The sequence below is a fragment of the Carettochelys insculpta genome, chromosome 3 (assembly GCF_033958435.1).
Source record: "Carettochelys insculpta isolate YL-2023 chromosome 3, ASM3395843v1, whole genome shotgun sequence".
NCBI lineage: Eukaryota > Metazoa > Chordata > Testudines > Carettochelyidae > Carettochelys > Carettochelys insculpta.
In genome coordinates this window covers 54,947,071-54,971,300 of record NC_134139.1, presented here as the reverse complement: position 1 = coordinate 54,971,300, position 24,230 = coordinate 54,947,071, and the positions used below count along the sequence as shown (strand labels likewise).

General features: G+C 46.3%; 1 long non-coding RNA gene across 2 annotated transcripts; it reads right to left on the bottom strand.

Moving 5' to 3' along the window:
* Positions 1–1,141: 1,141 nt before the first annotated feature.
* On the bottom strand, positions 1,142–21,457 carry LOC142011059 (uncharacterized). Of its 2 annotated transcripts, XR_012644952.1 has the most exons (4): positions 21,364–21,427; positions 19,989–20,054; positions 7,695–7,847; positions 1,142–1,357 (listed from the first exon to the last, which is right to left on the bottom strand). It is a non-coding gene; the product is annotated as an uncharacterized LOC142011059 (long non-coding RNA). The 2 variants fall into 2 exon arrangements; XR_012644950.1 differs by lacking the exons at positions 1,142–1,357; positions 19,989–20,054 and adding an exon at positions 4,318–4,481 and having other exon boundaries at positions 21,364–21,457.
* Positions 21,458–24,230: the final 2,773 nt, after the last annotated feature.

Below are 24,230 nucleotides of genomic sequence, written 5' to 3'. Positions count from 1 at the left end.
CTACATTGTTACTTCTGACTACATTTGTGGTTTCTGGGGTGACATTCAACTTAGGCCCTGCATGATATCATCAACCTCACTTTTTACTTTCCATCTCAGATTTCCTTTCCTATCTCTTTATGGTTTTACTTAGCATCAATCTGTGTACTTTTTATGAGTTATGAATATTTTCTCATCGTTATGTACTTTGCTGTATTAATCTTTCTTGTTAATGTTTTAGGAAAAATTGTATCTGACTACTCTAACTTACACTGGGAATTGGCCCAGCACACTCTGGCTCAGTACTGCACAAGCGCAAAAACTGTTTAAAGCCATTTTTGCTCCATCTCCTCTTGAACTGTGTTGTGTGCTCCTCAGTCACAGTGAAGGATCTGGGCCATTAATTAATTATCATTATTAATTCAGTGCCAACAGTGTATTTGGATCTGTACAAGCCAGAAAACAAAACATGTTCCCTGACCCAAAAATTTTCAGTCTATGGGTGTGGTCTTGCAAAACACTGAACACCAGTGAAATTCATGGAGCTTGAGGGTGCTCAGCACCTGACAGGAGTGGGCCCAAAAGAGAAAGGACAAATCAAACACCAGGGTTCTGATCCTCTTCAATGTCCTCAAATGTAATGGACAGGGATGACTGCAGGGGGAATGGTTACAGATTCGTCTGATAAGGGCGCCCTATCCCTAGCATACCTTAGAGAAAGAGGGGTTCAGCTCTAATGTATGCTGCTGGAATTGTTCCCATAAGGTCCCTTAGGGCAAAAAAGGATTGAGCATATTGAAGGCTCAGGTCTCCCGTGTCCACTCTTTTCCTTTATATTAAGAGCTAATGATTGGCACAGGGGATGACCATCTTGCCTCTAACAGCTGTGTGCCATTAGAGAAGTATCCCCATACCTCCAGTTAGTTTAAAGCCACTTTGCATCATGTAAGGTGGCCTTAGTGGACAAAAGGATGCAGGCCAAAATGTACTGGATGACTCAGGGAAAGGTTCTACCATGATTTCAGTGGTAACAAGATCAGCCTTTGGAGCATCCTTTTTCCCCTCCCCCCCACACCATGGGTAGATGAAAATACTTTTACTAGAGGGACAATGTGGTGAGGTAATATTTTTTATTGAACCAGCTTCTGTTAGTGAAAGAGATAGAGCTCTTTTCCGGGCATTGGTTAGTGTTTGCGGACTATGAGTTTAGAAATAGCTTACAATAAAAATATTGTTGGAATAAAGATAAAAACCCAAGGAGCCAATGATAGCCTCTTCTCTTATTCCCAGTACTGCAGTACTTACATTTTGGCAACAGCTATAGCCAAATCCACATTTTGGATTTCAAATTTAGCAAGTGATAAATCATCCACAAGACCTAAAATACACAAAGCAGCAGTTGTAAAAATATCCTTCCTCAGTGTTTCAGAAGTAGCATCACAAGCATGTTGCCAAATGAATTAATGTTTCTATAGAAAGATACAAGAAGAAATGCACTCTATTATATCTTAGAACATCAACATATGCTGTTATCGTTACTATAACTAACTATAACCTTAAGCTCCAGAATAAGGTATGCTTGACAAAATAGATTATAATGGATAACTTGCAATCAAACCTCCTTCATCCTTTTAAGAATGTTTCCATATTTAAACCACCTTTGAAGTGAAATATTAACTCCACTGAGCATTTATGCTATACTTCCTCCATTAGTTCCATTCCCACTTATAAAGTAATGACAAAAAGTAATGGACCTTCTACTGCTCCTACTGGTCTCAGTGGAGCGGGATCAGGCTTGATATCTTATTTCTTGGTATTGTAATCCTATCTGTTTTTGTTGTAAACAAATTGTATATTATTATTGCATTAATCATACGGACCAACCAGGAGTTAGTGACTTACACCCATAATGTAAATATTATAGCAAACTGACTATGTACATTACTTGTCTCAAGTGGATGGAGTCAAAACTTTTAAATGATGTGCTATAAGCTCCACACTGCAAATGGAGATTTGCCTTTTCAATGAAAAGAGAAGCACTAGATAGAAATACATTACAAATCTTTGCCTTATCATACAGTCCACATTCAGAAATGGATATTTTTCAGTAAATCTGGCTTGCTTCACAAGCTCACTGAATACTGTGCTTCCTTACTAGCCAGCGAGAAAGAAAAGTTTTCTTCTGGGGGAATGTTAGCATAATAGAAATTAGAGATGGAAAAGGTCATCCATCCACACCCAATACAGAATAATTCCTTATATACCTTACCTCATGTTTTGTCAAGTCTAAATTTTAAAGTTCCATGTAATCCAGGCTCCACTACCTTCCCTTGGAAGACTGTTTTATACCATCACACACCTCATATCACAAATTTTTCCTTGATGTTCAACCTAAATTTTCTTTTTCTTAGTTTTATCCTATACTCTGTTGGACAAATATTTCTGCTCCCCCTCTGTTTACAAACTTTTAAATGTAGATTTTTGTCATGTGCGCCACTGGACATTACCAAACATTCTAAGTTACTAAACAAAGTTTTATATATTTCTGTGGCTCAGCTCCTCCAGAGGTTCATCCCTTATCATTTTTGTTACGCTTCTCAGAACTCCATCTTATTTATTTCAGTTACCGAGTGCCCAGATCTGACCTTCGAGTTCTAGGTGCTGGTAGCCTCCAATCCCTTGATGCAATTCCTCTATATATACACACCTGAATTCACTTTTCTCCAAAACAATTCTAGTAGGTGTTTTGTCCACAGATACTGTTATGTTAAAAACTAGGTAATACTAGCCATGCAAAGCAAAGGAAGAGATTTATAACACTGCCCTGGAGGGGCATTCAGACAATCTGTTTGTTTAACTATGATGATTGGCTGAATATTCCTAACGCTCTAATTGTGAGCAGAAATTGCCATGTGTAGTGGAATCATTCCCAGCCCAGCAAAATGAACGGTTCATTGTTAAGACACCAGTAAGGGGGACAGGTGAGGGAAGAGAAATAAAAGAGACAGCTTTGTATAGTTTTAAATTATTAATAAATTATTATCATTTTTAAAAAATACTACAACTAAAGGACTGGCCATGGGATAAGCAGCTTGTCAGCGCTGAGCTTCTGCTGGTTCAAAGCCAACCCAGGTTGGTTGTAACCATAACCACTGACATCTGATATCTACAGAACATATGTAAAATAATCTATAAAATAAACTGATATATGAGGCCAGGACACACTTAGGCAAAAATGCTATTTTGGTAGACAAATCCAGCCCCTTTAGCCAGAGAGGGCCCCAGATGCAATGGATCCAATGTAGTAATGACTGCAGGGGGAAAGAGACAGGATTTGTGTCCATACAATGCCTAAGGGGATCCTTGAATGTTCCTGTGCAGCAGGATCGGGGTTTAGCAAGACAGAGGTTATTTAATGAAACAGAGAAAGAGAACATTGTCAATAACATTAAAATATTATGGGCTATATTCAGCATTTGTTCTCACCTCTCCCTCCGCCCCAACCCTGGGGCAACACAAAAGGTGGTTCTACATATATACGTGTTTGGAGCATGTATTCACATATAACAGTTTTGTGCCATACTGCTGTATATTATACTATTTAAAGGTTGAAGTAGAGCCAATAGAAGAGATGTCATTCCAGTTTACTAGATATTTGAACAGTTGGATTTCAAATTTATTGTTCCAAATTATGTTTCTAAAAAATAAAGGGCCAGCCACTCAACCAATAAATTTGCTATGCATCACTCTGTCAACACGAAGCTGACTTTATCAATTGAATGAAAATCTCCTGACTTGAGTGAACACTCACCAACACATGCTTGTCCTTCTCTGAGCTGGTATATGGTATGTCTGGGACATGACTGTGGAAAAAGATGTGGCTGGAGCACTACTAAACTCAAATGATCCCAGATGCAGAATGGCCCTTCACAGACTGTTAAAATCTGCTGTAATTTTGAGCATGCTATGCCGGGGTGGAGCCAAGCATGGCAACTGTGATAATTAGGAGATCAGAACAGTAGCTTATCAGTATCTTTACCCACCGTTCTCCTCTGCTGCACATAGTGGAACTATGGCAAAGCCCAAAAAATCCTACATGTCTGTTAAAGTCTTTAAGTACAGATCAGATCACATTTAGTCACTTATTCCAATGAATATTTCTGTTTTCTGAAGTGCTGGGTTTTAAATACTTGGCCTGGTTCACTCGCACCTTTTAATACTTCTCAATCCTAAGTGTATATATGTTTCATGCACTGATACTTGCTTTGTTATTTGGAATGTCCTTTTTGTAACCCTAGGTAATAAAATCTTTATAAATTGTTGTCTTTAGTTCAGAAATAGAAATTATGTTTTGCGGCCATTGCTTTTATGAAGTTTGAAGCTGATGCACAAAATTCCAGCTGGATTTGTGGGTGAAAGTAACATGCACAATGTGTTAGACATAGTTTACTCTCCTTCTGCAGGTGGAGTCCTGAGCAAGGGCTGAGGCAGTTCTTGGATTTCTGTGTGAAAATCAAGATGATAGATTCTATGAGAATCTGCCACACAGAAATTCTGTTTATTCATTTGGATTAATTTGTTCTGTAAAACTTTTCATAGGCAATATCTGCAGGTAAATCTTGGCATGGAGCCTTATGCTCCAACAATGAAATTAATTGAAGATTAATTCTTGACACAACTGTATTTTAATCACTTCAGAATCTGTGCATATTTTGGTAATATGGCTTTTCTAGAAGTTATGAACCACATCTTCAGCTACGGTAGCTTGTACACTAATTGAGGATTAGGTCCCGTATAGTTAATATGCTTCCTTCTTTCTTTGGTGTATAACAAACAAAGACAGAGTCTCTTCTGTAGAAAGACCCCTTTAGGACACTCTGGCTACGTCTACACGTGCAGCCAACATCGAAATAGCTTATTTCGATGTTGCTACATCGAAATAGGCTATTTCGATGAATAACGTCTACACGTCCTCCAGGGCCGGCAACGTCGATGTTCAACTTCGACGTTGCTCAGCCCAACATCGAAATAGGCACAGCGAGGGAACGTCTACACTTCAAAGTAGCACACATCGAAATAGGGATGCCAGGCACAGCTGCAGACAGGGTCACAGGGCGGACTCAACAGCAAGCCGCTCCCTTAAAGGGCCCCTCCCAGACACAGTTGCACTAAACAACACAAGATACACAGAGCTGACAACTGGTTGCAGACCCTGTGCCTGCAGCATAGATCCCCAGCTGCCGCAGAAGCAGCCAGAAGCCCTGGGCTAAGGGCTGCTGCCCACAGTGACCATAGAGCCCCGCAGGGGCTGGAGAGAGAGCATCTCTCAACCCCCCAGCTGATGGCCGCCATGGAGGACCCAGCAATTTCGACGTTGCGGGACGCGGATCGTCTACACTGTCCCTACTTCGACGTTGAACGTCGAAGTAGGGCGCTATTCCTATCTCCTCATGAGGTTAGCGGCTTCGACGTCTCGCCGCCTAACGTCGAAGTTAACTTCAAAATAGCGCCCGACGCGTGTAGACGTGACGGGCGCTATTTCGAAGTTGGTGCCGCTACTTCGAAGTAGCGTGCACGTGTAGACGCAGCCTCTGTGATTGACACCTGCTTTAAAGTCCCTTTACACTAAGGCTACATCTAGATTAGTGCAATCTGTCAACAGAAGTTTCTGTCAGAAGATATCTTCCAATGAAATTCCTATCAATAGATCATGGCCAGACAGCAAACCAAATCACTCTTTTGACAGAACAGCCACCCAGAACATTGTCAGACAGGGTCACACAGCTGGAAATCCCTTTCGGGAGCCCCCACAAGATGCGTCGTTAAGGGGTCTGCTCCACCACCGGACACCCATGCCCTGCCTATACCAAGGTGTGCCTACCTCCACCCAGGACAGCACAGCTGCCAGAGCAGGGCTTAAACGCTTGCTGAGAGAGACACAGCGCTTTTCAGAAAGCCATGGTGCCAGAGGAGCCCCTGGGCTTGAATTGGCCACACCCTGAGGTGCTTCATCACCTGCTGCACCTCCTCACAGCCATCCTCCTCTCCCTCTGGGATGACAAACCAGACATCGGCTTTGAGAAATTTGCTGTTGCTGCTGCACAGTCTGACCCACGCTTGCCTCCTATCCCCCACAGGTGCACAGGTGGATCTGGAGGCATTGGGGAGGGAACAGCAGGGGACAGGGGATATCCCCACCTTGGGGTCCAGGGACTACCTTCCTCAGTCCCTGATGCTTATGTTTGAGCCTCCCATGGATCATGACGGCCATCAATGCCATCCTGCTTCAGAGGGTCATCTGTCTGGCAGACATGGATGTGTCCAGTCGTGGCCAGATTTGCCTTCCTGGGGTTCCCGAACTGCTTAGGGCCTATCAACTGGAACCACGTCCCAGTCTGTGCCCTGGACTACAGTGCAACCAAGTATATCAACGGAAAGGGGTACTTCTTCATAGTGCTGCAGGCCCTGGCTCATCACTGTAGGCATTTCATAGATACTTACATCAGGTGGTCAGGCTGGGCACATGATGTGTGGGTGTTCCACAACTCTGGCCTGTGCCAGAGGATGGAGGCAGGCACATTCATCCCCCACCAGGAGCTGGTGGTTGAGGACATGCACATGCCACTGGGCATCATGGAGGATGCAGCCTACCCCCTCATGCTGTGGCGCAGGCCATCTGGACCCAAGACATGAACTCTTCAATGCCTGCCTCAACTGGGCCTGGAGACAGGTGAAGTGTGCCTTTGGCCACCTCAAGGCATGCTTCCACTTCCTGCTCATCTGCCTGGATGTGGGGGAGCAAAACGTCCCCCATATTGGGGCCACATGTTGTGCCCTGTACAACACAGTGGAGAGGAAGGAGGAGGCCTTCTTCCTGGTGTGAGGGGCAGACACCAGTCTTGGGTATAAGCAGCCAGGCACAGCTCAAATTCACCAGGCCCATTGGGATGGGGTGCAGATCCAGGAGGCCCAGAAGGAGAACCTCTCCCACAGCCCCCAATAACCCTCCTCAGGGCACTCCCCCCCAGCAGGGGCCTCTGGCCCACAGACCTACCCTGTCCCCACCATGACCCCTCTCTTTGCCCCCTCACGTGTCCCTGGTCCCTGCCTAATAAAGAGGGACGTGGATGTGGTGAACAACTAATTATTTTGCTGGAACAAGTGCAAACAAAACTGTGCAATACAAAACTATTTACAAGAAAGACAAGTGCAAACTTCTTTGAACTATGTATATTGGGGGGCTTGGGACAGCTGTCGGGGGGGCTGTGAGAGCATCAGTCCCTGGAGAGGGTGGGGGAACCATGAACCCAAGGGGGAGAAGGAATCCGAATGACATCAGCCTCAGGATCCCCTCACACCATGGGTTCAGGGTGCCCACTGGAGCTGGGTTGGGCCAGGTGTGGGGGAAGTACGGAAGTGGTGGGGCTGCAGTGTGGCTTGGGCAGCAGGGGGAGACTGGGGAGCAGGGAGGCAGCCATGGCCCTCAGCCATTGTAGGAGGTCCATGATTACCTGTGGGATGGCTGGTGGCGGCATGGTGGCAGGGGTGGGGAGCAGCAGGGGCAGCAGGGGTGCTAGCAGGGGCGTTCAGGGCAGGGCAGGGGCAACAGCTGTGGGTGGCTGGACCATCATATCCCACCAGACACTGGTGGCAGCGTTAAAGCGGGACATGAATTGGTCCCAGGCCAACAAACACCACTCCCAGTCATCCTATACCTGCCACTCCAGGAGCTCCATCATCCTACAGAGGGCTGCATTTTGGTCCCTCTGGAGGTCCTCCTGCACCTGGTGATGACCCCTTCAGGGCTGGCTTTCTTCAGTGCTGGGGTGGGGCTGGCCCAGCCCTGGGACGGTGCAGGGAGGTGGGAGCTGTAAGGAAGACAAGAAGGACAGACAGTGTGTCATTCATGCAATGCAGCCCCTGAGTCCTGAGGTCATTTGTCATCCACCCAGGATCTGGTGCAGCTCCCTGTAGTAGGGGCAGGTGGCTGATCCTGCCCTGGAGCATTGGCTAATGTCACGGGCTTTTACCTGTACCTGCTTCATGCTCTGGGAGGGGTGGCCCCATTCTGTGATGGCGGTGCCCATCAGGGCACAGGCAGGGACGTTGCACTGCTTAGTCTTGGGGTTGAGGAAGGTCCCTCCTCCTCCCACAGGTCCAACAGGACTTGGACCTTGGGACCACTCCAGGATGGGGCCCAGCACTTGGTGTCCCAGGGTGGGTCCTGTGACCTCTCAGGCTGTTCTCTGGAGGACTCTGGGGGTCTCAGGGTGCCTGTCTGCCATCTGTGATGGCTCTAGCATAAGGAGTGGCTGTGAGGGCATGGGGGACTGCAGCTTTTAGCCCTGCTGCTTTCACACTCCCATCTTCTTACCACAGGGTTGCCTGGGCTCCCTGCGGCTTTAAGAGGGGCCAGCAGCACGCACCATAAAGTACTGATTGCTGTGGGCAGGGTGTCTCCCAGGGCACCCATGCGGTGCCCTGAAGGCATTTTCTATTGACAGAAGGTCCCCTGGGACATCCAAACCAGCTTTCTGTAGAGGCATTATACTTTGTGGGAAGTGGGAAAAGACTGTTGACAAAAGTGCTGTGTTCTGTCCATTTACTGTCAACAGAATGCCTTGGGAGTCTGGACACTCAGTGGGTTTTGTCGACAAAACTCTTTAGGATAGGCATAGACAAAGGATAGGTCTATACAGCAAAGTTATTCTGAAACTTCTTCTTGAAATAAAATAGGAAGAAGGGTTCTTTCAAAGATGGGGTTTACCTTCGAAAGAGCCCTGTCTACACTGCTTTCTTTCTTTCAAAAGAAGCTCTTTAGAAAAGAGATTATGCAAATGAGGTGCTGGATATGTAAATCTGTGCCTTGTTTGCATTTTCTATTTCCTCATTTGCATGCCTCTTTCAAAAGAGGAGTGCACGTATAGACACAGCTTTTGTGGTGAGACTGTATGTTTCAAAACAGCTAAGTGCTATTTAAAAATGCATTTTTGTGTGTAGCAGCATTATTTTGAAATAAGCTATTTCAGAACAGCTACTCCGGATTATTTTATTTCGGAATAAGGCTGCTGTGCAGACATATCCTAAGAAACTGACGTAAAGCAGCCTTAATGTGGATAAGAATCTGGCCCAGAGCCTTTGATTCTGCAAGACCTTGTGCACTGCGCAACAGAGTATGAAAAATTTGGGAGCTCCATAAATTATCTTTCCCACAATTTATATCACTGCCTCCTTTCATAGGCCTCTGAACAGCTTCTTTCATGACTTCTAAGCTGTTATAAATGTTGTGTTTATTTCCTGCTTCCTGCTGAAGTGAATTGGCTAAATCACTTACAAACTCTTCTTCAGCAGCTAAGAGTACTTCATAAACCACTTTTCACAAGCAAAACCTCTGGGCCTTAGCAGGTTTGAACTACATGCTCCTGAGGTCCTGACCTTTTCCAGATGTCTGCTGATTTTTGTCCTACTATTGCATTCTCAGAGCTGTTATGTGGATGCTGTACAAATGCCTTTATTCCACTGCTTCCACTTTACATGAGTGTCATGTTGTGAAGAGCCTAGGAATTCAGAAGATGATCCAAGAAACACTGGGAAGAGCCAGCCTAAATACCTGTGCAGCATTTTCAGTATTAAAAATCTTTTGTACTGCTATTGCTGTATTGGAATCTGTGACTGAAAACACTATGTAAGAGTTAAGTATTCAACTTTATTATTGTTGTAGTACTGTTAATTGAGAGAAGTAAAATTACCCAGGAGGCCAGAAATGGCAGAATATGCTTGTACTACAGTGATCCTTGACAATGGAAGGGTGGAGACAGAAAGAATGTGAAGTAGAATCAGTGTTCCATTAGATCCCGTTTCCTGATAGCTATATCTTCAGCTCAGAAGTAAACTTTTCCTGCTGATTTCATTTGGAGTAGAACAAGGCACTTTCTGCAGAGCACTATGAGAACAAATAAACAGCAGTCTGGTGTGCACCAGAGATCAGCTTCTTGTGAGTTCCTAACTGTGGAGTTAATTGGGCACAGAGGGATGAGAACCCCTGATTTAGTAGAGAGATATGTTAACTCATATTATAGGCACTATACTGGGGATTCAGTTCGTCTGGTAAGAGGAAATACCCTATTATATTGTCTCTTCAGCACTTTCTGTTGAGAGGAAAAGGCAAGAGAGCTGGACATCCTTTACACTCCTGCCTTTCAGCACGATGCCATTGCCAAACTTTACTTTACCTTGGTGTGCACATTCTTTTACCTCTCGACAGCAACCATATCAGTTATTTCCAGACATGACCCCAATGTGTAAGCCCTCTGAATAATCTCACAAAAGTAAAATAATTTTTTAAACAGACAACTGATTTCATAAGCAGACAGGGGTCCTGATCCAAATCTAAACACCAATTGATATCTGAAATCTAAACTGGATCTACCCTTAGCAGCTGAAACTGAACCAAAGCCTCAGATTCAATTACGTATGAACTTCAGCATCGTGAACTGAAATCTGGATCTATATCCAACTTTACAATTCTTGATTAATTTCTACTCATAGACAGTTTCTTAGAAGCAAAATCTCATTCTGGTCCAACTAGACTGTGAACTGCATTAATTCACTTATCATTTCCTTCTAAAAGCCTATGCTTAGATCTTGGGCCAGAACATCCAGAAAAGGAATGTATAATTCCCACTGATTGCAAAGGGAGTGACTGGATCCCTAGATTATTTCTCTGTTAAAGTATCAGACCTGCCCATTTGCACAGCTTGTAAAAGAAGAGAAGACATGGCAGTTTGGTCAACAAAGCTCAGTATAAATACCATGGAGGGAGCGAACTGGAATGACACAAATGTTATAAATTAGAAATAAAATGGACTGAATAGCTCCAAATGTATCTGTCCCTACTATAGCTGTTAGGGTTTATTTTGAAAAATATTAACACTTACAAATGTGTGTAAATTGCCGCATGTTAATTATTACAACTACAGAATGTTAGCCTCACACTGCACTGTAATATAAATTAAGTTTCTAATTAAACTAGGAGTCCATACAACTTAATTAGGGTCTCCAAAACATCCCACCGGCTGATACAATGAAACAACACGAGTTTCTGTCTGCTTGAGGGCTTTCCATGGCAAAGTAGGTGAGAGCAGGAATTTATCCCCATGTATTTCGTCTGTAGATTGAGTTGGGACTTTTCTGAATGGGAGGCAATATGGACCAGATGCTTTATTCATGCTGAATATTATCTTACTCCACAAGTAGTACCACTGAAATCAATTCCTCTTCCAAAGGGAACAGCACTACAGTTTCTTAAAATGGCATCATATGTGGTATGTTTATACAGCAGCAAACCCTTGAATAAACCAATATTTGGGATTTTCTTACAGAACATGAACCACTCCATTTAGAGTATTATAAATCATCTCTTGTCATGAGACTTTCACATGCAAGGGAAATAAACCTCCTGAATTATTCCCATATGGACGCATTTAACAAGCTTCATTATGTGAAAGGTATACACACCAGCTGAGGACTAAAATGGCTGCTCAGCTTTGCATTTTTCAATGTCTGTTAATATGTCTCATGATGGTGCATTTTCCAGCTCTAGTTTCTAGAGCCTAAGGATGAACTACAAATGAACAACTGGATCCATGGATTCTTCTTACAGTTTATAATAAACATGAACTTGAGTATGGTGAATTTTGTAGCATTGGAAGTGACTTTATTCCTTATATAAGATACCAAACTTCTGATTTAATATCAAACCAGGGGAATTTCAGATTACCACAAACTCCATCCTTCTAGTAGCTTCTGAGTATTACATTTTTAGAAAGGAAGGACAGAGATCTGAACACAAAACCACACATATACCTCTGTACAGCCTGCCTTTACTCATTTAGTTATGTGGACTGCACAAGCAAATCAGGTGCTTTTGTACACCAATGAAAAGTTAAACGTCTTATAATGGCCACTAGTATGTACAAAGACTTGACCTTAACATACACTTGTACTAAATAATATCTGCAAAGACAAAACTGCAGATCTTCAACAAAATGTGAAGATTGTGCTATTGTATCGATGCCAGACCTGGCATACTAAAAAGTCTTCAAATCACAAGCTAAAGACATCCATAACAGATGCCTGAGTTACATCCTTCACATCAAATGGCAAGACTTCGTCACTGATGAGGAGCTTTGGAACAGAGCAGCACAAGAACCACTCAACGTTCAAATCAAGAGAAGAAAGTAGGGATGGTGAGACCACACTCTCAGAAACCCATCAGACAGCCTGGTCCATCAAGCTCTCAAATGGAAGCTTCAAGAAAAACGTAAAAAAGAAAAACCTCGGACAACGTGGAGAAGATCTACTGAGACTGAAGGGCAATAAATGGGTACTCCTGGAGTCAGCTAGAAGTTTTGTCCCATGACAGAGTGAAGTGGAGGAGACTTGCAGATGACCTGTGCTCTACTCCGAGTATGACTGTTTAAGTCAAGTAGTTTGTTAGTTAAAGCCTGTTACACTTGCTGGCGTGTTGGGCAGCAATGAAGGTAGAAAGGTTACTCACCGTAGTAACGGTGGTTCTTTGAGATGTGTCCCCGTGGGTGCTCCACATTAGGTGTCGGGCTCGCCCGGCGCCGCAGATCAGATCTTCCAAGCAGTTTCTGCCGGACCGCGCATGTGTGCCGGTGAGCGCCGCTCCCTTGCGCGCTCCTGGTCACATGCGCGATCCGGTCCCCGCCAGTTCCTTGACCAACCGCCTCGGATGCTCCTGCAAAACACTAAACAGAGATCCGAAGCGGGGAGGATGGGCAAGTAGTGGAGCACCCACGGGGACACATCTCGAAGAACCACCGTTACTACGGTGAGTAACCTTTCTTTCTTCTTCGAGTGTCCCCGTGGGTGCTCCACATTAGGTGACGACCCAGCAGTAACCCAAGATAGGAGGTGGGTAATCGGATTATGTGCAGCTTGTCCCCGAGAGGACCGCTGTCGAGAGACGGGTATCCTCTTGGAATACCCTGTGAAGGGCGTAATGTTTGGCTAAGGTGTCATAGGATGACCAGGTCGCCGCTCTGCAAATGTCTTTTAGCGCAATGCCCTTGAAAACGGCTGTTGATGCCGCCACCGCCCTAGTGGAATGAGCCCTGGGCGTGCCCAGTAAAGGAGTCTTTTTGAGTTCGTAGCACATTTTTATGCAGGATACGATGTGCTTCAAGATTCTCTGCGAAGAGAGACCTTCTCCTTTTGATTTGGGAGCGAGAGAGACTAGGAGTCTATCCGTTTTCCGGAAGGACTTGGTCCTGTATATATAGAAGGCTAGCGCCCTCCTCATGTCCAAGAGGTGTAGGCGCGCCTCTTTGTTACAGTTATGAGGCTTTGGACAAAACGAGGGTAAAACAATAGGTTCGTTAATGTGAAACTCAGAAGAAACTTTAGGAACAAAGGCTGGATGCAGCCATATGGTTACCGCCTCCTTGGAAAAAACAGTGCAGGGTGGCGTTGCCATAACTGCCGCAAGCTCGCTCACCCTGCAAGCTGACGTGATTGCGAGAAGAAAGGTCGTCTTTATCGTAAGGAGGCAGAGGGAAACCGTGGCCAAAGGCTCCAACGGTGGTCCCGTTAGCGCATTAAGCACCAGGTCCAAGTTCCATGAAGGTGGAAGCGGTTTCCGAGGGGGGTATAGGTTTACCAGCCCTTTGAGGAACCTGATAACCATGGGATGGGCGAACACCGTGTGCCCTTCCTCTTCGTGTCTGAACGCCAAAATGGCAGCAAGGTGGACCTTTAACGAGGATAGTGAGAGTCCTCCTCTCTTGAGGTCCAGTAAATACTCTAATATTACAGGTATAGGCACCGAAAGGGGGGCTAGTTGTTTGGTAGAACACCATGCCATGAAGCGAGTCCATTTCTGCTTGTAGGTCTTCCTGCTGGAAGTCCTCCCGCTACTTCCTAGGACTTGTTGCACTTCCTCCGTACATGTGCTCTCTAGGGAGCTGAGCCATGGATTAACCACGCTTGTAGTCGCAGGCCTTGGGGGTGTGGATGCACTATGGACCCCTGGGCTTGCGTGAGCAGATCCGGCGCCACCGGAAGGGGCATCGGTGGACGGTCCGACATGCACAGGAATAGGGGGAACCATTGCTGTCGATCCCACGTTGGGACTATCAGGATCATTCGGGCTCCTTCCCTCCTGGTTTTCTGCAAGACTTTGTGGATCAGCACTGTGGGAGGAAAAGCGTAAAGCAGGGGGCCCCTCCAGGAGATCGCGAATGCGTCCCCCAGGGGCCCCCGTCCCAGTCCTGCCCTGGAGCAGAATCGTGGGCACTTCTTGTTGTGTTGAGTGGCAAACAGGTCTATCTGGGGAAAACCCCATGCGTGACAAATCGGTCGTAGCAGATCGGGACGGATCTGCCACTCGTGTGTGAGTGCGAAACGCCTGCTCAGCTGGTCTGCCTTCACATTGTGAGCGCCTGGTAAGTACGAGGCTTTCAAGATTATATTGTTGGCGATGCACCAGTTCCATAACCGGACTGCTTCCGCACATAAGGCACGGGACCGAGCTCCTCCTTGCCGATTTATATAAAACATGGTGGAGGTATTGTCTGTACTGATCCCGACTACTTTGCCTTGCATATGGTCTCGAAAGTGTCTGCAGGCGTTGAACACTGCTCTGAGCTCCAGTATATTTATGTGCAGTGACTGCTCCGTGGAGGACCACAGCCCTTGAGTCACCTCTTCGCCCATGTGTGCTCCCCACCCTATGAGGGAGGCATCTGTAGTAAGAAAAACCGATATTTGTGGTTGGTGGAAGGGTACCCCTGTTAGCAAGTTCTTGGGGTTTACCCACCATTGCAGGGATTTGCGCACCTCTGCTGTGGGTGACACCACCCTGTGAACGGAGTGTGCTGCCGGTTTGTATACGCTCACCAGCCAGTGCTGCATGCTGCGCATGTGTAATCTGGCGTTCTGTACTACGAACGTCGCTGCTGCCACGTGGCCCAGCAGCTGTAAGCACGTCAGGACCGGCACTGTAGGGCTGAAGGTGATGACTTGCACGAGGGAGCCGATGGCCCGAAAGTGAGTCTCTGGTTGATACACTCTCGCTATGAACTCTATGTCCTGTGTGGGGTCTATCTTTGATTTTGCCAGATTGATAACCAGGCTGAGCGAAGAGAACGTGCCTGCTGTGACGCGTATCATGCGTAGTACCTCCTCCTTCGAGGCCCCTTTGAGTAGGCACTCGTCCAGTTACGGGAATATAAATACCCCCTGTCTGTGCAGGTAGGCTGACACCACTGCCAAGGTCTTGGTGAAGACTCTTGGGGCCGAGAAGAGGCCAAACGGTAGGACCTTGTATTGAAAATGTTCTTTGCCTACCATGAACCGGAGGAATCATCAGTGAGACGGATGGATAGTTATGTGAAAATACGCGTCTTGTAAGTCGACGGCTGCGAACCAATCTCCATCATCTAGTGCCGTAAGGATGGAGGCGATTGTGATCATCCGAAAGCGTTGCTTACGCAGGTACCGGTTGAGGCCTCGAAGATCTAAGATGGGCCTCCAGCCTCCTGTCTTTTTCTCCGTGAGGAAATACCTCGAGTAGAACCCTTTCCCTTGCAGTTGCTCCAGCACTCTTTCCACTGCCCCTATGAGCATGAGATGGTCTACCTCCTGCTTGAGACTTGCTACGTGGGAGGCCTCCTGGAGGTGGGGCCTGGGTGGAGGTCGTGGCGGTGGGAGCGACTGGAAGGGGATGGCGTACCCCGTGGCTATGATCTCCAGCACCCATTTGTCTGTGGTGATCCTTTGCCACTGGTCGTAGAATGGTCAGAGGCGATGGTGGAATAACCGCTTCAGATGACCTTGTGCGATGGTAGTGATGGCGCAGCCCTGGATCTGTGTGTCAAACTTGTGGCCTTTGGCCCTGCCCCGAGGACGCACGGCTCTGTTGGGAACGTCGCCTGGGAGTTCTGTACTGCTGGTGCTGTTGATGTCGCCCTTGCTCGTAACCCCTGTGGTACTGGGGACGCTATTGCTGATACTGGTACTGTCTTTGTTGAGGGCAGTACTTTTTCTTTCTGTATGGAGGGGTGTAAATCCCCAGGGTCCTAAGTGTGGCTCTTGAATCTTTACTGGAATGAAGGACCGAGTCAGTTGATTCAGCAAACAGCTTCTGCGAGTCGAAGGGAAGATCGACTATCTTTGCCAGCAGATCCCTCGGTATACCCGAAGTCTGGAGCCAGGACTCCCTTCGCATCACCACTGCCGTAGCTGTGGAGCGTGCTGCTGTGTCCGCAACATCCAGGGCGATCTGAACTCCCGTCCACGAGGCAGCGTAGCCTTCTTGCACGATGGCCTTGAGCACCGGTTTCTTGTCCTCTGGAAGCGAGTCCATGAGGGAGCTTAACCTAGTGTAGTTGTTGAAATTATGGTTCGCTAGATGCACTGCGTAATTTGCCATTCACAACAGTAGAGTGGAGGAGGAGTAGACCTTTCTGCCGAACAGCTCTAGCTTCTTGGCATCTTTGTCTGTTCTCCCTGTCTTGAATTGAGATGTCTTTGATCTTTGTTGCGACGACTCCGCCACCAAGGAATTTGGTTGTGGGTGGCTGAACAGGAACTCCATGCCCTTCGCCGGCATGAAGTATTTCTTATCCGCTCTCTTGTGGACAGGCGGAATAGTCACAGGGGTCTGCCATATCATAGTGGCGGACTCCAAGATTGCTTCATCAAGCGGTATTGCTATTTTGGAGGAGGCCGGAGGTCTCAGATTTTTGAGGAGCTTATGGTGTTTCTCTTGCACCTCTGCTGTCCGGATGCCTTGCATGAAGGCCACCCTCTTAAACAGCTCTTGAAACTGTTTGAGATCGTCCGGAGGATGGACGTCCCCCGGGGCCGTAGCCTCGTCCGGGGAGGAGAGCGAGGAACCACTAGGGTACGCCTCTCTGGACCCTTCCGGTTCCTGTTGGTGATGGTACATCCGCTCGCTGGAAGCTTGCAAGGGAAAATCTCGGGGTTCCATAACCAGTTCCCCCTGAGATACTTGAGTCTCTCTCCCCGTTCGCGATTGCCCTCGGGGATACGGGACCGTCTGTGGGGATCTTTCCCTGGTAGATTGCCGGTGGTGTCTATGCCCCGCATGATAGGGGCGACCATGGCAGCATGGGCACTGTTCTTGGGAAGGTGACCTAGACCACTCCCTTGGTGCATACCCTCTGCGTCTGGGGGAGCGAGATCGTCGAGAGACCTGGGACACTGGAGAGAGCGATTTGTGATAGTACTCCAGCGGCTCAAACCCCAGGAAGGGTGAAGGTGGTCCCAGCCAGGGCGAGGCTGGTTGTAAAAATGGAGACGGGGGCTCCGGGTAGGCTAGGGGGGACCCCTGCCTTCTAGTTGGAGTCTGCAGCATGAGTGGAGGGCTGAGAGAAAGCAACTCTGCAGCCCTGTCTGGAGAGGGGCTGCGGTGCCTTGTTTTGTGTGCAGCCTTCCCCCTCCCTTGAGGGGGTAGCTCCGCCCCCTGACGTGTAGGGGATCTCGGCCCCGTCCGCCCCGTGCTCGGCACGCTTATGGGCGGTGCCGCATGGGCGGTGTCCTCCGGTGCCTGCAGGCTGCGTGCCTGCGCGCTCTGCACTGCCGGTTCCCCCGGGGTTGGTGCCGCTGCTTGCGGTGCCGCCGGTACCGGCGCTTGTTTAGCCGCCGCCCTGCCTGCGGTGCGGGGCGGCTGTTTGATTATCGGAGGCTGAGCCGCCTCCACGTGGCTGTCTGTGCCGCTGCCGATCAGCTGTTGCTGCGGCTGGGGGCTGCGTGCTCCTCCTGTCCCGCTCGCTGTTGCTGCCGGCAGGGATCGGGCTGGGGAGACTTTCCTCCATTTTTGCGCTGATGGGGTGAGGGAGGCGGCTTTCCTTTTATGGGCCCCGGAGGGTCCCTCCTGCTGCGGCCGCTCTGGCACGTCTGGCTGGAGGGCCTTGTCGAAGAGCAGCACTTTAAGCCGCATCTCCCTGTTCTTCCTTGCTCTGGCTGTTAATTTTGCACAGAAGGAGCATTTCTGCGTGACATGGGACTCCCCCAGGCACCTTATGCAGTGACTGTGCCCATCAGACGCTGGCATTGCCTCTCGGCAAGACTCACATTTCTTGAATCCTGAAGAGGACATTGTTGGTGAGTCTTTCAGTTGTTAATGGGGTACTTAGCACCTTCTCTGTGCTGTTTTCCCCCTCTCCGATAGCCTGCCGCGGCAGGAGGGCTCATGGCCCTAGGCTCCTGGCCTCCGGTGCTCCGCTTGTTACTAGGACTGGACTGAATGCCGTCCCGCTTGTTGTTTCTTTTTTTTTTTTTTTTTTTTGAAAATAACAACTGGCTAACTTAACAGTAGCCTCAGAACTTGAAAACTTTAAAGAAAAACAGTTAAAACCATTGAATATGCTAACTTGGCCGTAGCCTAGTCGGATTCCGTCTGCAGCCGACGGCAGTTAAGAGGAACTGGCGGGGACCAGATCGTGCACGTGGCCAGGAGCACGCAAGGGAGCGGTGCGCACCGGCGCATGCGCGGTCCGGCAGAAACTGCTTGGAAGATCCGATCTGCGGCGCCGGGCGAGCCCGACACCTAATGTGGAGCACCCACGGGGACACTCGAAGAAGAACCTCCACTTCCATCTGTCTTTGGCTATTTCCTCCAGTGTGTCCTAGTTGTAGTTCATTCTATTCATGTCTGCCTCAACAGAACGCCACCATATTGTCTTGGGCCTCCCATGTTTCCATCATCCTTCACGTATCCAGTGACAATGGCGTCTATCTCCCTTCTCATCGCATGCCCTATCCATCTCCAGGATCTTCTCATAATGATAGCGGTCATAGCCTCCTGGTAGTATCGCAGGAGCAGGTCACGGTTGGAAATTGTCTTTGGCCAAAAGATGCGAAGTATCTTGTGAAGGCTCGTGGTGTGAAAGGATTAGAGCTTGGCAAGGTCGCACTCTGTCATCTGCCAGCACTCTAAGCCATATAGTAGTAAGTCAAATAAGTGAGTATTAAATTGTCTTCTGATATCTATCTGTATTTTGCAAGCAGACCTCCAATCTCCCCGGCTGACCCTGTGGGTTTCTCTCCATATCCATTACCAAAACAACATACAGTAATGGTATGTCAGAGTGGCTAGCTCTTTATGGGGAGCTGGGCCCAACCTCACCTCTGACTGAACAGCTGCCTCCCAAATGAGACTGATTAAGTGATCATATAAGCCAGCAAGTGGGTCAGAACAGATGTAGAGGAAGGTTGGTTCCTGTGGCGGACCCTGAAGGAAGGGGGAAAAAAGCCCTGGCTATTTGCAGAACACATTGGCTCAGGACAGAAAGAAGACAAGGTTCATACATTCAGCTGCCCAGGAGGGTTAAGGACCCCACAGCTGAGCTCCCCATTTTGTTATGGATTTTTTTAGTGGAAGTCATGGACAGGTCACAGACTTCTGTGAATTTTTCTGTATTGCCCATGACCTGTTCTTGACTTTTACTAAAACAATCCATGACAAAAAAAGTTTTAGCCTTACTCATAATTATTTATCATTTGAATATTAAGCATATGCTTAATAGTACTTTACAAAAGAATCAGTCCCTCACCTAAGGAAGTTGCAGTCTAGCTCAGAAATGGACAAGAGATCATAGGTGAACAGTGCTGTGTTAGAGAAGAGAGGTAGAAACTGCACTGATATTTTTAAAACTCTTAATAATAATCTAAATAACAGGATCTTCTATGGGATTTTGAATCTCAAAATTATGCTGGCATTAACATGCTACTTCAGTTTCACTTTCTTGATGGTTCTATGAAGTCACCAGACTTCTTGGATAAGAATTTAACTTTATGTATTGCTGTGGGTACATCCTCATTTATGTTGTCTTCACTGTATTTCTGAGTGGCAACATCTATACAAGAGGGTTTTTCCAACAAAAAACAGGATTTTGTCAGAAAAACCCACAAAGCTTATACACGGAAAATGCGCTTTGTGGACATTCTGTTGACAAAACCTGGCAAATCAGCTGGCAGCATTGTGCCTCTCCGCATTCGGGAATAACGTCTTCATCAGCAGTTTCCTGTCGACAAAAAAGGTGTGTATAAGCTCAAGAGGCCCTTTTTTTGACAGATAGGGCTTCTGATTCTACGGGAAGCCCTGTTTGCTGAGCTTCCAGTTGGCCCTTCTGTTGAGAGAGCGGCCAAGCAATCTGGCCACTCTCTGTTGATGGAGTGGATCTGTCTTTTGATCTACTTGTGCAGCTCTCAGCAGAAGCCCTACAGAGGCACGCTACCCCCAAGGGAGCTCCATGGGTCACAGGTGCTGCAGTCAGATGGGTGCTGTTATGCCCTCCTATAAATTATAGCATGTGCTCCCCTTTTGCCTCATCAAGCCAATGCCGTGGGCTAGTACAAAATTTGTCAGAGTGGTGTCTGGAGATTTCTGTCCCGGCTCTTCAAGTCCTATTTGGGATTTATAGTCACTAGTGTGTAGTGGTCTCATTGACCAGAACAGTGCTTGCTCCATCTACCCAAGTGTAAGGGAAGAGAGCCTCAAATCAGCTCTAAATTTGTAGATAAAGTTGCTGATGTTTAACTAATATAAATACAGTTTAACGATCAATCTCATCAGAATTATTTTTTGTAGAGAGCAATCTGCCTTGGAAGAAAACTACAATCTAAAGATATCCGTGTACACTGAAGATATATGACAGAGAAAGTAGCCTGCATATACCATTACAGTATCTTAACCACTAAGAGTACCTCTGGCAGCGTGCTTTTCATATAAAAATGGTTTGGTTTCAAACTGAATTTAACTAAAATGTACCATTCTTGACCGTTGCTTTCTAAGCCTCATCCACTAATAGAACATGAGCCTGTTTCTCCTTTGTGCTATACCAATTTTACGCTGGTGTAATTCTACTAAAATAACTGAGTTACTCAGGCATAACAGAGAGGAAGATCAGAGCTCCAAAGTATTATTTTTATTGCTTGTCAACAGCTCTAAGCAATTAACTGAAACAAATATTTGACAACAGTGACAGCAATGTAAGTAGTCCATTTACAAGCTTGCAAATAGGAAAACTATATTACATAGTCAAAACAAAAAGCAGTCAAGTAGCACTTTAAAGACTAGCATAATAGTTTATTAGGTGAGCTTTCGTGGGACAGACCCACGTCTTCAGACCACAGCCAGACCAGAACAGAGACTATATTACATAGAATCTTAATCTGTATTTTCATGCACAGATTTAGTGAATGGAATGCATGATATGCTTACTAAGCTAGTTTGGATAAACATAGAAAAATCTGGCAGAGCTGTCACAGACCACAGTGGTTTCATGTGCTATGTAATTTGAAGAAGAGATTCCTTTTCCATGTGTCACTTACCTTGATACATCACTGTCACCCTATATTTCGTAACCATTAATTCTTTTCTGCTGTCCACATGCCGAGGTTTTTTAAATACAGAAGCATAAAAAAGATGAGAAGTGCACATTCTTATGTGGTGTCACACAATGTTCCACAAGCAGCTCTGCTGCTTTTCTTTACCATGTTTGGAAACAAAGGGAGAGCATGTTGTTGACTTATCAACGACCATGCTAAAACTACATCATTTCTCTTTACAATGTGAAAACAGCACTTCTGTCTACGACATTATGTACACGCAGCATAGCCTATACCTGAGACTACTTAATATTTTCCATGATGAGACACACACACACGTTCTCACTCTTGGTAAAGCAATCCAGCCATTCATCATGATGAAGTTAGGCAAAACACTGTATTTTTCCCTGGGCTTGTCCACACTAGCCCACGTCTTCGAAGGAGGCATGTAAACAAGCCCCACCAGCGGAGGCTAGTGAGGTGCTGCGACGAATATGAAGCACCTCATTAGCCTAATTCTCGCTGTGGCAACTTCTAAGTTGCAAACTTCAAAGCGCTGGCATGCTGTGTAGCTGCAAGCACTTCAAAGTTTTTGGGAGTAAGGGCACTTCAAAGTTGCACGGGTACTTCAAAGTGCCCCTGGCAACATGACATGCCAGCGCTTTGAAGTAAGCAACTTCAAAGTTGCCATGGTGAGAATTAGTCTAATGATGTGCTGAATATTCATCGCAGCACTTCATTAGCCTCCTCTGATCGGGCTTGTTTTCATGCCCCCTTTGAAGAAGGGGGATAGTGTAGACAAGCCCCCCGTGTTAAAACATTCTTACAACTGGTTGTAGAGCGTCCATGCATTGAAGCAGGGATTTGAAATTTGACAAAAGGGTGGTACTGGTTTGAGTGACTTTTGCTATTCCCATAAAAATCTGCCACAATCTGGCCAACCTACAAGCCTCTCAGGCTATATCTAGATTGCAGGCTTCTGTTGACAGTAGTTTTGTCAACAGAATGCACGTCCAGACTGCAGATCTGTAGGCAGAGAGAATTCTGTTGACATCCCTGTACACCTCGTTCCACGATCGGCCAAATGGCAGAAAAGCCTCTCCTGATAAAACTGTTGGCAAAATGTGTTGTGCAATTTGCATATCTTTTGCTGACAGTTCTTGGCAATTGAGACACAGCTTCAGTTCCCACATGCTTAACAGAGGTTGAACAAAGGGGTGGAGAATCAGGGGAAGAGCTGTGGGACTAAGCCAAGGAACTGGGATGGTGATGGTGACTGGGATACAGAGGGTGAGGAACTGGTATGTACCCTGGGGTAAGGAGAGTGGGATTTAAAAACAGAGTGAGGTACTGGAAAAAGAAGCCAGGTTGAGGAGAGCATCTGGCACTGGGGTAAGGAGCTGATGTTGTATGTGAAGAGACTGGGACTGACATAGGCTGAAGGAGCTGGGCTAGGATTCAGGTAGACCTGTGCCAGTAGACACCCTCCCCAAGAACCTGGAACAGAAACCAGGACTCCTGAGTTTCAACATTTCTCTGCTGTCAGCCGGTGGCAATGAAATCTACACCTCAGCTCCGTCTGACCCACTTAGGGCATGACAACCTACTACTGCTATCACTTACTGTTTGTTCATGTGGCAGAGGTTTGTATTATGAATCTAAAATTTCTAATCCTGTTAATGAACCACATGGGTGTCAATAATGAGGGAATTTCTGCTCTTTTTACAAAAAACAAACAAACAAATAAAACCCCTAAAAGCGAGGAAATTCATACAAAAATCTAAGTTAAAAGAACTTTAAGGCTACATGGGCAAATATTCAAAAATTAGGAAATAACAGAATTAGAGTTCCCTTTGTAACTTTAATTCAGACCCTCCCTTGTATGCATGTGTTATGATACAGATTATATGATCACATGCTAGCATTTCCAAAAGACACCTGCCTCTTCCTGACCACAGGAATTCTTTGAACCTTTTGTAATGAGCAGGAATAGCAAATGTTGAAAATTTAAAGACCCTAAATTCACATTTAATAATTTGGGTCTTTTACTATAATGGAACAAACTGGAACCTTCATTTTATCCACCCTCAAAATTTCATATCTATTCTTTTCTTTCCCCAGCCTCTTTTCTTTCTGTCTTACATTCCCTCTCTGTCTATTTTTTTTCTTTCCTCATTTGCAATTTTCTTCTAGCTTTTCCTTTTCCCCTCCTTTTCAATCAGGCCTTATTTTTTCTTCTTCCTTGCTTTTCCCCCATAATAACCTTGCCCTCTTTCTTTCCTTTTTCACCATCCTTGTTTCCTTCCTCTGTCACACTGATATCAAAAAGGTCAATATGCTGTAAGCTCCAGTTTACTTGAACTAAAGTACAGCTGCTTTGGGGAAAATGTACTTAAGTACAAAACACCAGTGTCCCTCTGAAAAGCTACTTGAGAAAAAGTACACACGCATGTCACATCTACGCTGTACTCAAATATCCAAAAGTGAAAGCACCTGTACTTTTACTCAAGTAATTTTTGGGTACTATTTCCACCTCTGGGAGCTCTTCAGCTATGTCTACATTATAGAGTTTTCTCAACAAAATTGGAGTTTTGTCAACAAAACACGGGGAGCATCTACATCTGAAATGCATTCTGTCAACATACTGTCAACAGAACTCAGCACTTTTTCAACAGACTTCCACCTCTTCCCCAAAAGGCAGAACAGTTTTGTCAACAGCTTCTCTTGACACAAACCAAGTATGGACATTCTGGGGGGCCTTTTGTCGACAGAACAGTCCTCCATGGTGCTGGCCAGCTCGCCGGGGGGTGCCCTGTTCACCACAATCAAAGCTCTATGCTCTCTGCCTCCGGCCACTCTTAAAGTTACAG